The sequence below is a fragment of the Mastigoproctus giganteus genome, chromosome 6, assembly GCF_048544385.1.
Source record: "Mastigoproctus giganteus isolate SK-2022 chromosome 6, ASM4854438v1, whole genome shotgun sequence".
Lineage (NCBI taxonomy): Eukaryota > Metazoa > Arthropoda > Arachnida > Uropygi > Thelyphonidae > Mastigoproctus > Mastigoproctus giganteus.
In genome coordinates, this window is record NC_143580.1 from 135,944,583 (window position 1) to 135,959,895 (window position 15,313).

Sequence of the window (15,313 nt, forward strand, 5' to 3'; positions counted from 1 at the left end):
CAAGATTGTGAAAGAAGAGTCTAATATTGATAAGCATACACCTTCTATAATATGGACGCAAAGTGTAACTCTATGCACAGCGAAATCATCGTATGTTTCTCTCTTAGTCAAACGTGATGCCCTCATCAATTATGCAGAGGGATCCACCCTTCCTTTGTGACATCCCTTTATGTGTCCCCATTAAGGTAGCGTTGTCTTCTTGGCTACTCGCAACGGCTTTATGAATCGAGCCACTTACTCAAGTCTCTTATTCCCACTGTATGACCCCGTAAATGGGACTCTAAGTTTAAACCTCTCTGCGAAATGAATTTAATGTGAAGTAGCCGTAATAATGGGGTCAGTGTTTGTGCACGACATACTCAGTTATCTTAGACTAGCAAGTTGGAGGACAGCATGTCGTTTCCTTTCGGGGCTTTTCAATTTAATTGGTTCGTGATAACGTTAAAGTCCTATGCAGTCCACGTAATTATCGGCAGGGATAACTGTTCTGTGGGTATAACAGCTCATTTATAGCGTGATAACTTCGGTACGAACGCAAGTAAATAGAGACTTCAGATCAGCAGTTTATACCCTGCTGGTGACGTTGTAGAGCTACTGGGATCTCCTTTTATCGTTTGTGCCAAGACCATAATGAATATCTTGTTTGGCCAAGCAGGATTCCAGAATGGCTTTATCGGTTTACTCCTTTGTCATCCTCTCTTCGTTTAAGAGATTTGTTCGAATCTCCTTGAAAAACAAGGAGAATTTTATATTCGGCGATTTAAGCGTGGTCTTTAAACCCTACATACTTGGGAGTTAATGTTTCGACAATAACTCGACTTAGCTTAATGAGATCTTTTTAAATGAAGTGTTAACTTTTGTTTTCTTACTGTGCATCGTCGTGGCCCATTCGTTCGATAATTTTCCTGATCTCCAATGATGGAAATGAAGTTCCAGCGGTTCGAAAAGCTATTTGCATAGTCAACTAGCTTTACAGCTATTTCCCTAAAAATTGATAGAGAAGCATGGGGATTTTTCACTATTAAGTTTAAGGACGAGAGATTTAATTGAAAATGCGCAGAGGTTCATTTAAAAAAGAGCCTCGGTAGATGTGACCCGCAGGAAGAAACAATAATTTACATTTTAACAGTGGACAGTCAGAGATGAAATGTGTCAGCTTTAGATAGTGTTGTTAGAGGAATGAATACGATGAGAAATAAAGTCGGGCAACAGGAAGACAGCATTAATGTGCCAGCTAGGAGGAAAATACGGCTTCAATATGATCGGATGACACCCCAGACAATTTGTTTCAAATTGAATTTACTTACTGTAACTTAGTTGTTTTTTTATATTATTTAAAATACTTGAAATATGCCGGCATAAAACTGGTAATGGATGGACACATGTCTGTTCATTTTGAACGGACATGTGTCATTTATATAGACTTAATACCAAATACCCTTACTGCTGCATATCTTAACATGCACATTTCGTTTATGCGATGTATGAGACTGATTAAATATTCTAAGGCGTTGTTTATTACAAAAGAACAGCGGAGGTAAATAACCAAGATGATGAGTAAGCATAGCGCAACGACTGCCACATTACTTGTTCCAGCTATTTCCCGCTATACCAAAAGAGTGGCGAACAAAGCGCGTTGAACTTCAAACGTGTTCTAAGGTACGGTACCGTAATGGATCCTAAAACGCAACAAGTGTTAATCGCGTTTTTCATGTAGAACAGCAAAAATAAGCCAAATGTTAAGAACTGCATTTGATGATCTGCATTTGGGTGTCGTTTAACTTACCAAGGTTGACTTTAACTAACTTTATGTCGATATTCAGCTTGAATTAATGATGAAATATTTTCTGAAGTGCTTAAAAAGTTCATTTTGATCGAAAATTAATCATCCCAGAGATTCCGGATGAACTGGGGATCTCTTTTGGCATACATTAACTCTTAGTAATATTTGCTCCAAGATTGTGAGCAGCCGAAAGAAGGGTGGTAAGGAACCGTAATTTTATAAATTGCACTGTGATTTGGTGGTGGTGAAACTGGTGTACCGCAGTGACTCCAAAACAAAATTCTAGTCTTTTTAGTAAAGGTCACAATACATGCCGCTCATAAAAAAAAAGCACGACAGGTTCGGTTAAATGTGAACATAATGTGGCTTGTTTTTTTCCCTAATTCGGGGTAACATCCAATTTATTCCGAATGATCCTACGGTAAAGCAAGCCAATTATAAAGATATTTTGATTCGATTGAGGAGAAAAATTGAGGACTCTCCATTGAAAAAGTTTTGGCCCCATATTCGCGTGATCTTGTCATGTGATTTTTTTTTTTCTCTTTCCCAAACTCAAAATGAAGCTGGAAGGACGAAGATTTGATAACGTTCCGACAGAATATGACAGTGGAAATCAACCGACTCAGATAGTCTGACTTCAAGCGGTGCTTCTAGAAGTGGCAGGAACGTTGGAACACTTGTTTGTCATCTGTTTGAGGGGGTGTTTTTCTTTTTAATTTATTATTTACCCTATATCTTAGTATTGACATCAGTGGCAATTGTGTTATCATATTAATACAATAGCCCACCTCAAGCATTAAGGTCCATAAGCTACCTGACTGCATTAAAATATCAGAGGATTTCCAGGAGCTGAAGGGATTTTCCCATATATATGAGCTGTCAGTTTCTCATGAGCAATGACGCTAAATTATAAAGCAAAGTCATTTATTACACAAAACTACTTACAAGTATATACATAACTGTTATTCATGTAATCTATTCATTTTTCTCATTTAATCTGTTAATATATAATACACGCTATCATTTCCACAAATCTCTTAATTAACAATATTAATTCTATTCACAACAGCAATCCATAAACTAATTTAATACTAAACAATACTTTAAATTTTTCTTAATCAACCAATAAACCAACTCAGTACTAAACATTTACTTATATTTCTCGTAATTTCTTCTACTTAACCCTTACTCTAAAATAATCTACAATTTTATCTAAGCACCTTTTTCAATACAGTTCAGATGATTTACGTGCCTTCTCTTTCACGATGTGGTTTCTTTGTGCGGATCCCTTCCACGGAGTGCAGTGAAGTCTCTCTTCTTAGTTGAAGTCTGCCATATAGCTCTTCCAGTATTACTGTCCAATTTCGGGAACAGTTTTCTGATGATACCGAAGGAAATTATCACAGCAATAGTAGAAGCCAGGGGCACCATCTGACTGGCCTGTTACTCAGCTTCCGGGTCTTAGTGCACGGCGGGGCTCTCACAGAACTACAACAGCAACAACAAATTTGGCAAGAAAACCTTATTTATTTTCTTCTCATTTATTTATCTTCGCCTATCCAACTTAAACCTGACCCAATCACGGTGTAACTGATTCCGTTTTTCCCACACAACGGAACCCTTTCATCTTGTTCTTCTAGATCACCTGCTGACAATATCTTTGAGCCGCTACATACCAACGCCATTCCCCAAAATGCACTAGGTGTCGGGGCCCCAAATAACGGTGTAATATAGGCAGTGGCGGATTCAGGGTAGGAACACCGGGGCGCGTGCCCCCCTGTCGTTTCTCGGAAAATATACACCAATCGTTTAAATTCCCTTTAGCTACAAAAAAACTTTTTTTTTTCATTGTTAATATAGGATTTTATCTATTTTTGTATTGTGGCTCAGCTATTTTCAACTGACTACAGTTGGCAACACTGATGCTAATGTGATCGCCATTCTAGTGCACAGAATTGTGTCCCCTTTGTCATCTTTTTCTGGATCCGCCACTGAATATAGGGATTTAGAAACTATTAGTCATATGCTTTTATTTAGCCTACTTCCCCACCTTGACCATGCCACTGTTTACCATATTTTTTAAGTGCCCTAACGCCAGGCCTACTCCCACTAATGGAAATATTTCCGTGATGATGTTTTCATTATTCCTTAAGTGCTTTACTTCCACACACTATTCTTACTAAGAGTTTTTTTTTTTTTTTATGAAAACCCCAAACACGAAAGGTATCAAAACCTATAGTACTTAGTACCGTGCATGGGTTGAAGGAGAAGTATGGGGGGAAGGGGATGCCGGAAACTTTGCTCTAGAGACTAAACATGGGTTTCACCACTTCAAGCCTCCGATAAGCAAAGTGGTGGTATTTCGCCGGTTGATGCAAGTCATCTACCACCTAAGAATATTTGTAAAACTTTGTCTTACAGCCCGCTTGTAAAAAAGATTGTATTTAACCTAATTCATTTTCGAAAAATAGTCTAAGAATTTTTTGATCAAAACTCGTACAGTTGGTAGTATTAGCGTTCATCCCCCATCACTTTAGATGAAATTTGTGATGTATTGAATGCTACGCAGTAATTTGAAAGGGCGTGGTTTCCTAATAAAGAAAAACTGCAGCGCTACAATGCTCATCGCTAGACTAACACTGAATATATTCCAATATTGGTTGAAACTGGAGATCATACTATCTGTAGCCTTGTAGCCAGGGGCGGCTCGTCCATAGGCACTGCTGTACCTCCAGCTATTTAAATCTAGATATTCAGTGAACGAAATTATATGAAATTTTGTGAAGAACAATGCAACGCAATGAATATTTTTATTAACAGGACCCGCATATGGTATGCGCATCCTCTGTTTCCAGTAATCATTTCAATAATAAACGAATAAAAACACGAAATCGTTTCCAACTTTGAAGTTTAATTACCCGTAGGCCTCACTGTGCACCAGGCAGTGACACATTTTGCATTCCAGTGAATATCTGGTAGTTGGTGGCTATTGGCAACTTGCCAATATACATTTTTTATAGGTAAAAAGAATCAAAGTCACTGTAAAGCGCACAGTGCAGATTTCATCGTTGACCATGATGGGTGTATAGCCACAATGTCGGTGTCTTTTTGTTATTCACCCGAATTCCCATTAAGTAACTAAATAATATCAGTGTTAAGTCAACATTCAACAGTGTAATTATGTGATTAAAGCTTAATTGCGAATTGAGCTTGAATTTGGTAAGTTGAAGTTATATTATGAGGTGATGTGTAAGTAAGACATTATTTCGGTGATACACGGTTTTGTGAAATTTAATTTGATCATGGCCTCCATGCTTCCCCATTAAGTAAATCGCGTGACAGCAACTTAGTTTTTCACAATTATCTCTGTAAGAAAAAAATGCGATTAAAAAAGAAGTCCGCCCCCACACCAAAGACTCAAATTTCTCAGCGGGGAATAAGTAATAATAAGAAATGATTCGCAGTTTTAATACTGAATGGTACCAAAGTAAAAGTTGGCTTGTGGTTGTGAAGTTAAAATGCATTGTTTTGTTTCCCATGTTTACCGTTCGGAGGTGACTTAACGTGGGCAAAAAGTGGCTTTACAGACATATCGATAATGTGGTTTTACTATCGCTTTTAGGAAGCGTAAATATTAAAGAACAGCCTAGTTGAGGCCTACAGACTTTCAATCTGCAAACATAACAGAAAAGTTACGAAGAATCGTGAGGTGCTATTTAAAATAATACACTGCATTAAATTTTGTGGACAGGACGAAAAAGACGATTCTAAAAATCCAGGAGTATTCAGAAGATTAATAAATTTCGTACATTACATTCCAATTTAAGAACCATTTATAAAGCATTTAAAAAACTATTCAGAATGATATTCTTGACTGTTTGTTGCAAATATGCCGGGATGAAATAAAAAGAGAAATTAAAGAAGCTTCTTTCGTAGCTGTCATGGCTGATGACGCAACAGATGTTTCAGAACATATACAAATGGTAATTGTTCTGAGATATGAACTGAATAGAGACATTTTTGAGCGCTTTTGGGTTTTTTTTTTCACTCCGGAAAACCAAAGGCAGACGGAATATCGAAGAAATACTTAAAAACTGGTTGTTCAGACAATTGATGGCGCAAGTGTGATGAAAGGCAAGAAAATGGGTTTTCAGGCTAAAATAAAAGAAGTGTACAAAAATGCACATGTTATTCACTGCTATGCACACCAACTGAATCTGATGATGAGAAATGCAGCAAGTAGTACCTGATATTCAAGAATATTATTTTCGAACCTCATGTCGATACCAACATTTTTCTGGAGATCACCACAGCGTCTCTCTGTTCTTAGAAAGCATATGGACAGCCGTGTTGCCCGACCTTCCCTTACAAGATGGAACTTCAATATACGCACTATGAACAGCGTTTATGAAAATTTTGAATCCTTAAAAAAGTGAATCGAGGAACTACAAGCGACGGCAAACGCAGATAAGACGATTTCAGAAGCAACTGGAATTTTTCACATCTTGAGTAATGAAAAATTCGAGTTCTGGTTAGAAACTTTCCATCAGATAATGTCTCACGTGAAAGTTATTTATAATCAAATACAATCTCGAGAAATTGAGACAGTTAAAATACACGAATATATAGGAAACTTTAAGAATGCCATTCTAAAAATCAGGAATTCAGTGTACTGTGAAAATCCTTCGAAAACACTCATGATTGAAGCGAAGGAAGTATGCGACTATATAAGTGTTGACATATGCGAGGAATATTCTTTTACAAAGCAATTAATTGCTGCTAAATTGTTTAACAAGGAGAAATTTGTTATTTTTCGTACGAAAATGCTGATGGAAGAGGTACTGGAGACTACTGAGGCATATCCCATGATTGAGAGAAAAAACTTCTTACGGAATTACACGTTTTCTGTAGCAGACATGATCTACAAAATTAACTGATTAGCTGAAGTTCTTGGTGAACTTACAAAACTCAAAAGTTCTTTTGACCATTCCGATGACTACTTCAGAGCCAGAACGCTTCCATTCGACATTAAAAAGAATAAAAAACATTTTTAAGGAGCACTATGAATCAGGAAAGGCTAAATGCTCAAGCAATGCTTTCAATAGAGCTTGGCCAACAGTGCACCAAACTTGAATAAAAAAAGTTATTAATCTATTTTCAACAAATAAAAACCGAAGAATAGATTTTGTTTTTAAATAAAAGTTCAAGTCTGTTAATGTCTAGTGAATGTTTTGTAGTATTTTTAACTTGCTTATTATTATTACTGTGTATGTCTACATGTCCTATAACCAAGGCAATTTAATGTAACTTTAAGACGCAGCAACCCCAAACATCAGAGTCACGAGCCGCCACTGCTTGTTCTTTCACACCGTGTAGAAAAGGCCTGGTCTCTATTCCTATCTGAAAACAGAAGAATTTGTTGGGTTTTCCACGACTGTGATAAAGTTAGTTGGAATTGGATGACGTGCATTTTTTATGATAGAAACTGAACTCGGGTTTTTCATTCCGTAAGCAGAAAAACCGAATAGGAATATACATTTTATAAAAAAAGATATATCGACTGCTAAAAACAACACCTTAATATTCTCATTTTGCAACCCTTTTGAAGATTTGAAATTTATGCCTCTCTTCATATCTTTTGAAGCAGAGAGCAATATTAGAATCGCTTAGCTGTTCCACATATTTATTACTTCTTTTATGAAAATCTCTACATTAAAAAGTTATTTAAGTCTCATATGGAGGCGATGTCTTTAAAACGAACGAATAACTGATTTTTTTCCGTGTTGCATGTTCACTGTTAAACAGCTTAGATCTGGAAACTTACTTCGGAACTACGTTGAAATATCTTATGTGAAAAGGACCACGTGAAGATACTCTTTATGTTAATGCTTCTCAAAATATGGTGACTGTGGGTTCTTAATGGCACTCTTTGAATACAGCGATTGCGCGAAATGCCGTATTTAAAGCACTTCGGTGATACACCAGGAAGGCTATCCATGACAGAAAAAGATTTAGGCGGTTTATAAATTCTTACGAAAACCTCTGACCACAGTGTCAAGGGATCGGTTTTCATTAAAAATTGTGGAATTTTTCTAACCGAAATCAGATGCCACGGAGAAGCAGCATGTGAAATATAAAATAAGGGGAGAAAACTGTGGTTTTTGTGGTTGGTTTAGTTCTTTTTACTTACCCTTGGCCATCAAACTGCTACCTGTCAGGAGAAATGTTTTCAGGGCAGCCAAGTTAATTGCATTCGTTAAGTGTTCACTCATTCATGGCCTTTAATAGACAATGAATGACATCTCCGGCGGTTCGATTTAACCATTAGACACCGCAGTGGTAGGCAGCTAAAAAAGAAAAAGAAAAAACATCCAATTAGGGCTAAAAGCCAGTTACTTAAAAAAAATGTATGAAATTCTTTAGGCCCGACGAAATTAAAGTTTTGCATTCGTTTATCTTTGACTAGTATTATGAACCAAAAAAAAAATATTAATGGGAAAGGTCTAGCCTTCGAAACAACTGGTTTAACCTTTCCACGGTTTTGTGTCAAGTGCCTAGTTAGATGGTGTCAGGTGTAGCTCGTAAGGTTCTCGACTAGGGAATGATTTCGTTTTTGTATCCCACTCAACAGACCAAAACACGCACTCGCAGTTTACCGACGCATCATGCGACGAGTCGACTTCGTCTAATGGATACAGATCCTTCCACACTGAAGACGATGGCTTACTGCACAACCAGTTGTTCGATGAGATCACCTCAAGAAATTTGTTCGCCTAAGTATTCACTGGGGACGGACAGAAGAGTATTTGGATGCTAGTTAGCCGACAAACTTGTGCTTTGGTTTCACAAAAAGCACACAAAAAAGCAAGAAAAAAAATAACTTACGACCTGCTTAAATTACTAATACCGAAATTACAAAGAAAACAATAAACAGAACAGTCAATTTTGTATTACTTGAACTGATTTGTTCAGTAAGTATGTGTTCAGTACAGCACATGGACTCCTGCATAATTGGATAATACCGAAGTTTGCCCATTTTGCTCCAAAGTAATTAACGTCATGAGGTGTCAGTGTATTATCTATATTCTTTGATGGCTTGCCTGTTTGATGGAAGAAAAATTTCGAGATTCTGGAATAAAACACTAAAACCCACTATCTTGGGCACAGCATGAAAAAGAAAGCATAAATTTCTCCAGCCTCCGAACCCAGACCTCTCTGAATTAGTAATTTTTTTTGGTGTTCTCTGTTCACCAGAGGGCTGAAAGTCAAACGTATTTTGATCACAGGGTGTCCTAACAACTAACGTTATCCTTCTGTATACGTCTAAAAATTTGTACTAAGTTAGAACTGGTCATATGTATGCAGTTGACTGTCCAACCTCCAACAAAAATAATAAAGGTAACAAACGGGAGACTTATTTTGATAACGAATTTGATAATTGCTTTGCATGCTTTATATTTTACAAACTAAGAGCTCTGACATCAGTACAATACTTGATATGTTTTGTTAGTGGAAATGTTTTCCGAAGCAGAACTCAGTCAGCTTCGGAAACCTGCTGATATTTTGCTTACGCGATCTTCTGTATTGCTTCGAAGCTGAGAATTGATTCAATTACTAGCTTTTCACTTTCCCATACGAACCTCGTCTCGCCACTGCACAGCTGAACGAGAGTTTACTTCGGGAAAAAAATATTTTTCATCACTCAGTTGACTTCTTTCTCAGACATACTTCCCTTTTACATATGGCAAACCTCAATATTTGCTTAAAGAATTTCATTGTTGACTCAGAACTCCAGTCGTTTTAAACATAGAGAGTTGTTTATTTGCTTTGAAGGTTTAAATTGAATATCGGCATTTAGACTCTTTAATGAGTTTTCCATGTATGGTATTATAGAATATGGATAATTAAAACAGTCTGGAAAACCATCTAGACTGCTGTTGTGAATTAGAATAAAGATGAGTTCATTGCTGTTTAAAACCATTTATGCCTGCACACTAACTCCTCATCTGATTGTTTTCAATTCTCTTAGAGCCAGAAGATGTTTCCACTGAAGCACTTACACGATTTAAAATTCTTTCATCAATTTACATTTATTTTTCTCTTTCTGTTGTTTGCTATTCTAAGAGGGTTTACTTAATACCTTCTGACCGAATTTTTAAGGTGTCTTAAATGCGAATTATTGAAAGGAAAATTGCCAGGCTTATTTTCTTCTTCCCCTGCTGTCTTAGTAATTAGAACCGAGAAATAAATAGATAGAATGGGTAATATTTGTGCCACCTAAACTCCCGTTTATTAAGAAAATTGGAGAATACCGAACTTATGCGGTTAATTGTTTTTTCCCCTTTGTGTAAATGCATAAATTTATTGCCTACAATTAACCTCTTAAGAAACTTTTTTTAAGATTTGAAATGAGCCGCCTCTTTCCAAGACTTGTGACATATTCTAGCTTTCCTCACGTCAACAGTTCATCATTTAGATTAAAAAACTACCGAAATAATTTTCTAATCGTCAAATCTTTGATATGTAAACTTAACTTTAAGAAACTGCGCGTTGTTCTTACTCTGTCAGTCTTCTCTGTTCATTAATTAAGCCTTTTATTTCAAAGTACATAACGGATAATTTCTCGGAAGGTTTTACTAGCAGGTATAAAAATAATTCGTGCCAAAGTTGATGAAGATTATAAAAGATGTGGAGAACAAATAAAAAAAAAACTCTGCTAGATATCACAATCCGGAAAAAGTTTGTAGGAAAATGAATTTATTATGGAGATGTAAAGATCATTAGGGAATTGATGCAGATGGGGGAATCCTACCTAACAGGCCCTTTTTTATTGAAAGCATACAACAGTCAGCTCTTCACTTTGACTAATAAACTCTCTTAAATGCTTATTAAAATCTTTTTTTATTGATTTTTTCTTTCAATGAGCTAGATTTCTGCGATGCATAATAAATTACTCAGACTGATTTGATTTGTTCCGAGAAATTCAATGAAGACTTTTCACTGCGTCTATAGACTTGTGTGATGGTGGGAAGGTATTTTAAATGGCTAATTATATCTTTCCCTATTCATAAGAGTAGCATTAAGTGCGTTGCAGTCAGTCTAGTTTTGCGTATCCTGCATACTATTCAAATGCTAAAATCTTCCTTAGCAAGCTCAGGAAGCTTGCTTTATGACATGAGATAAAGAAAGAAATCCAGGCGTTCTAAACAAAACGTATTTGTGGATATTTAATTGGGTTGCTTAAGATCATTATTAGAACGTATTCAAAAAGCATTTGTGACGTTGCTTTTGTGGGAATCGACTACTCTGGCCATCGTGAGGCAGTTCATACGTTTTGCTGCCACTGTGTTCAAGGGCTGATTTGCAGGTTGTGCGGGATGAAAAACTCAGAATAATACGCGACTCGGTAGTTATATAAACTTATGGTTTTAATAAAACTCCTGTTAATTACAAAATAGAATTTTTAAGAAGGTCAAACTGGTACTACTTGTAAAGGAGTGATCAACAAGGAAAATGCAGGAGACAGCTGCTTCAGCTGTTGCTCAGTGTTGTAATGTAAACTGATAATGCTGTAGTTGTAACTGCTTCCTTAAAGAAACAAATACTTCACAGAATTAATTTTCCCATGAATGGTTATGTGGAATGCACATTAACTAAATAATAGTCTAATAGCATGTAATTAAGTTCTAGGGCGGTTACTTTTCAGTGAGGCCAGTTCCTTTATAGTAGAAAGAAACGACATCGAAGATGGATTAGTTTAAATTTTTGACTGTTTTGGTAAGGTTAGAACCGTCGTTACCGGGATCTAATCCTGTGGTTGACGTGAGAAATATAATTATGGATTTTTTTTTTCACAGTGTGGCTGAGTTGGTCTGTCTCAGGGGAAGATTGCATGGTTCTTTTTTTGTCCAACAAATAGGCAAATCGATTATAGAACGCATGTAGTTCACAGGCATAATATACACTGAAAAGACAAAATTAATGGGGTTCCTGGGCAACGCGACGCTGTGACCCCGCTCTCTAGTGGAAGAACCCACCCCTTTGCAGGTATATAGGAATACTGCATTCGATGTCAGTATGGATAAACGTCGTGAGTCAACCGACTTGGAAAGAGGATTGATAGTGGGTGCCTGACGCATGGGCCACTCTATCGTGGAGGTGGTACAGAAATTGCACTGTCCTCGTTCGACAGTATCAAGATTGTATCGGGAATACACTATTTCCTGAATAACATCTTATCGTGGATAGCACTGTGGGCGGAGAAAGATGTTGGATGAACGTGGCCGTCGACGTCTGTCTCGCATTGCTTCAGCCAACCGGAGAGCGACAGTGGCACAAATCACCGCCAGAAACGTCTCCATCAAGAACATCCTGCGATAATTAATCGAAATAGGTTATGGGATTCACCAGAGTCCCATTGCGAACAGCACGACACAGGACTCTACGCCTCAATTGAACGAAAGAACATCGGCACTGGACCTTGGAGACTGGTGTCCGGATCCGATGAGTTCCGTTTCCAGTTATTTCGAACTGTCGATTATATGGCGGAAACCGCACGAAGGTATGCACCCGTCATGGGTGCACACCTTCGGGACTGTTCAAGCAGGTGAACTGTCGGTAATGGTCTGCGGCGTGTTCAACTGACACACGTTGGGACCTCTGGTACGTCTAGACGCATTTCTTAACGGCCCAGGTTACGCGAACATCAGCCGACCGGGCTAGCCGAGTGGGTAAAGTACCTGCCCGGCAACCCAAAGGTCGCGGGTTCGATTCTCGCCTCGGGCTTGGATCAAAGTACTGCAAAAACCTTGGGAGGTGCAATATGGCCACAGAAGCCGATGCGCCAATAACTACCAAAAAAAAAAAAAAAAAACGCGAACATCCTTGCAGACCATCTGCATCCCTTCATAGTCATCGTGCACCCACAGGGCAATGGACTCTTCCAGCAGGACATTACGCCTCACCACAGAGCCGTGGCAACTAGAGCATGGTTCGAAGAACATTCCACAGATTTTACCACCATGGAATGCTTCCCGTTCACCGGACATGAACTCTGGAATGCAACGGAATTATGGACAGCGGTGCAGCAAGCATGGATGGAAATACCTGTGGAACGCTTTCGTGAACTAGTGGACTCAATGCTTCTCCGTGTGACTGCCCTTATCTGGGCGAAAGGTGGGCCTACCCGTTACTAGGTAGGTATCCCATGATATCTGTCCACTCAGTGTATATGGCGCTATATGGTTTAAATCGCTGATGCGTCAAGACCTTACAACAGCGGCACGATACGTCGTCGTTTTGCAGGCAGTGCATGTAGAGGGTTCTGTGGAAGGACGGGCATGAAGGCTTTATTGTAAGATCCAAATGAAAATACCCTGCTGCTACAAATGGGTTGTTTATAAATTTCTACATATCCCTGGTCACCAATTGGAGGAAAATTCCTGGAAATACATAACTTGTAAGTAAAAAGTTAAGGAACACCAAAATTTTTAGGATATTTAATCTGCTCAGGTCATTCTTCGAGACATTTAATATTTGTCAGTTAGTAATAGTTGACGACTGGCAACTCATTGAGGTCTAATTGATATAAAATGCATTGTTTTTTTCGTTCATTTCGCAGAGCTGTACGATTTTGTGTGTTCTGATGAGCATTATCTTCATGTTTATTAACCACATTTTATAAATTCTTAATAATACTTTTCACTGACATAGTGGAAAGTTTGAATCACTCGCGATTTGGTGTCTCCTTTTATAGAACCGAAATCGAACGATTCCCATACGAATGGGAAATGAAAAGTTTAAAATCGGTTCTGAAAGGCCTTTCAGACACCTGTCATCGCCTTTACCATCAAAATCATTCCTGTTGTAGATAACAACAGGAATAACAACCTATTCACAAAGAGATATTTTGTAACAGTTTGGAATTTTCACCCGCATGATGTTTCCAAGGATGCCTTAAAATAAATAATAAAGATCTCTCTCCCTCTCAAATGCGGCACATTTATATACAAAAGTGCCATTTTTAACTACAAGATTTGAAAATTAATTCCCAAGACATGAATGTTCAAAGAATTTAGCAGACGGTTGTAGTCGACTTACGTGACTATTTTTTTCTACAAAATTATTTTGTATCGTGTGTCGTTGAAGGCATTTACATTGTGATTGAACGAAGTGGGAAAATTAGATTTTGTTTCAGGTTGGGGGACCTAAACTTAAGCATTGGCAAATATAGTTTATGATAACGACGGTTTCTCTCGCTGGCTTATTATATTGGGATGCAGGATTTCGAGAAAGGCCGTGAGGTTCTGGAAAGCGGCGAACGAGTAGACGCCCATTGAGTGCGTCTGATCATTGGGTGATGGAAGAAAACATTCACGTTAACAGAGAAACAATAGTTGCAATTCTGACAGAAGATCTGTGGTGGGTTCTTGCCGCAATATTTGAAGAAACAAAAGCTGATCAGACTCAAAGCGTGTTGCACCGAGAGCTCATAATCCTTTCTTGCTCTACTCAATGACAAAAGATAGATTGGTGATATTTCGAATACGATACACAAAGCAAGAAATAGCGACACACACACATGTATATTTAATATTATCAAAAGAAGTGGTTAAGAGTTTGAAATTGAGATACATAAAGGATTATAGATCTAGGTTACTACATTAATAGTATAAAGAACCCAGCAACTTTAAGGAATGTAGATAATAAATTATATAGACAATGAGTGTGAGGTAAAGTATAGTCTAAGGAACCAGCAGCCGAAACCATAGGAAAAAATGCATATAGGTACCTGTAAATAAAATAATATGAATTATGTTATGTAAAAAAGTACTTAGTGATGCAATCACAATGATTTCCGCGTCTTTTTTTTCAGGAGTCAGCCTCGAAAACCAAAGGTAAATGCATCAAAAAGTAAGGCCTTTGTTTCGAACACGAGATATACTCAGTATGCGGTAATTACAGATTTAAATAGAGAAAAGAAAGTGTATATAAGTGCTGACGTATATTTCGCTTCCGAAAATCAGAAACCAAATTGATGTTGACCGCTTTCTTCGGGAATCATTCACAAGGAATTTGTTTCACTAGGTAAGATGGTGAACAACGAGTACTACGCACAGATTTTGAGTAAACGAATTCGCTGAGTAAAACCTCAATTTAGAGAAAAAGAAAGCTAGGTCCTGGTGCAGAATATGGCAAGCATTGTCGTGCAGCGATAACACGTGACCGTATTCTGCATTATCAAGAGTGTTTTGATAAAGCATGGGTTTGTGGTAATTGATACCACCTCTTTATTCTTCATTTTTATTCCACGAAATAAAATCAGCGCGAAAATAATTATTGTAAATTAAAATAAAAGTGGCTCAGAACGTAAAAATGTTTCAAACAGCGCTGTCTTTCAAGTATTTGGCTGCTTAAGGAGCTGAATATTTTTAAAGGTAAAACCTTTTCTGGGTATTCTAACATATGCCTTTCTTTAAATTGACTCAATCTTAGAACATAATTGTCATACGTTGTATATTACCAGTAGAG